This window comes from Dermacentor silvarum, chromosome 6, assembly GCF_013339745.2.
Source record: "Dermacentor silvarum isolate Dsil-2018 chromosome 6, BIME_Dsil_1.4, whole genome shotgun sequence".
Classification (NCBI taxonomy): Eukaryota; Metazoa; Arthropoda; class Arachnida; order Ixodida; family Ixodidae; genus Dermacentor; species Dermacentor silvarum.
In genome coordinates, this window is record NC_051159.1 from 26322682 (window position 1) to 26325236 (window position 2555).

The window sequence follows — 2555 nt, forward strand, 5'->3', positions numbered from 1 at the left end:
AGGAATGGGTTGGAGGCGAAAAAGACATGCCAATTAACGACGAAGGTAAGCCGCATGACTTCCCTATTTGTATATTCGAAAACTTCCGACCTCATTCGTCATCACTCCCTCCGAGTGTGGGAGTGATGACGAAAGATCAGAAGTACATAGTTACATGACGAAGTCACAGCGTACTATAGCCATCTAGGGCAGCTTTATATAAGAAATATTTATGGCGTTGACGGTGGAAGTAGTCCATCGGTTCCCATCAGTCGCATTCTTCGGGATGAACAAGTAAAAAGAAACGATTTAGTTTTACAAAAAGGAATGCCTATGAGGGCTCACTTAGTAGTTCATCTCTGAATCCTGCATTACGATAGATTTTATAAAATGCTGATATATGGCAGATTTGGCTCCGTAATAAAATCTTTGGAAGGTGTAAGGATGCTTTCATAGACGACATACTTGAGAGACGAGAATAGTTGCATAATATAAGGCGCGTACTATGGTTCTATACATATTCAATTTCATGAATGAAATACTCGTGATTTGGATCCCACACCGCACATGTATATTCCAACTGAGAGTGTCAAACTGTATTATACAGTGTTACTTTTAGTGGTGATGCTGCTCTCGAAAGGTTGCGACGTATGTAACGTAACATTCTAATAGCGCTATTGACGAGATAATTAAGGAGCGTTTTCCAGGAAAGATTAGCGCCTGTGTGTACCCCTAAATATTTCATCTGCACAGAACAGCCAATGCTCTAACTATGAGGGTTAGAAAGAGGTGCTTCCCGAGATAATCTCATTGATGTGCATTTTAACAGCGAAGCTGTTCTAGCTAACCGTAAGAAGTGCCGCCTGCTGCCTTAAAATTCTTGCCGAGCTATGACGTCACTGCGTTGCCTAGCAACCACCTCGCAGAGCGGCGTGTGCCTCGCCTCTTCTCCGCGCCATTCACATGTTGCCTTGACATGGGACGTTAAGGAGAGGGAAGTAAAGCATGCTCGCGAGAGGGAAAGAGAAAATGAGATTGAGATAGAGAAGAAATTGTAGCAGCACCAACGAGGCAGCGCGCAGAGCTGCTACCAACGCCGCCCGTGTTGCCTAGCAGCGCATGCGCTGAAGCAGTAGCAATGACGTCACCTTACGTTGCCTAGTAACCGCCGGCGCAGGTGCGCGCTTGCTTCGCCCGACCCAGACACGGCTCGGCCGAGCACCCGCCAGCTGCGCGCTACTGCGCATGCTCTGTGACGTCATCCCGGCTATTCGTCTGCTGCGCGCCGCCCGTACACTGTGTATATTGACACGTATAGGCGGTTTCATGCTCGCGATAACAGCAGCGAGCGCGCCGCCCCCAAGAAACTTCCGGTCACGTGCCTTATCAGTCTTCTATGTTTAAACGCATGGTTGCTTCTTTGCCAGTTACTTCGCAGCTACGTCAGAGGGCAAAACCGGAAGCCGTGCAGGGCCTATGTTTGTAAACAGTGAAAGGGTCTATACATGTTTATCCTTTCAGCGGTGACCGCTTTTCACCGGCTGTTAAACGTTATCGCTAGGCACAGGACGCCCCTTCATGTATCAGAAGTTTCTCGAACGTTATCGATGCTTCTATCCGTCGTCTCCTGTCACCGACGCTCATGTAATCTGACTGTGTGACCGACGCGAATTGTCTTGAACTTTCTGGAAGACACGCGGGTACCAGGGATTAATTTGGAACCTTTTATGACTCATGTATAAAAGCCGACGCGTTTCGCCGCTGATCAGATTTTCGACGATCGCCGACTGTGTTCGCCGCTATCGTTGTGTTTGGAGTGTAGCTTGCTTTTGCGGGCACAGGTTCGCCCAATAAACAATCAGTTTCGTCATACACAATTTTACGACTGTTTTCTTCACTGTCACTACTACGTGACATCTGGTGGAGGTGCTAGTGCGTTCATGCAGCGAACGCCCCCGCAAAGCCACGATCCAAGACCAAAACCGGAGGTCAACACTAACGTCGCCAAGGACCAGCTAGCTAGCCGTAGGCAGCAAGGACTTCTGCCGGAATACGGACTTCTTCCCAAGAAGACCACAGCGATCAAGGCCAAGTTAACGACCCCAATGGCAGCCCCAGCATCCCCCATCCAGCTGCAATAACCTCGGGAGCCACCGACCTTCCGTGGATCATCGGCTGAAGACCCTGAAACCTTACTGGAGACATACGAGCGGACCGCGACGTTCAACAAATGGAGCGACGACGACAAGCTGCGCCATGTCTATTTTTCGTTGGATGACGCTGCTTGGACCTGGTTTGAGAACAGAGAGACCACCCTGGTGACGTGGGACCTTTTTCGTGAGAACTTCGTGAGGACCTTCACGAATGTCGTACGATAGGAAAGGGCAGAGGTGCTCTTAGAAACCAGAGTGCAATTACCGAACGAGAGCATCGCGATCTTCACGGAGGAGATGACTCGCCTCTTCCACCACGCCGACCCCGACATGTCTGAAGAAAAGAAAGTTCGGTTCTTGATGCGGGGTGTTAAAGAGCGACTATTCGCCGGATTGATGCGCAACCCGCCCAAGACTGTCGCA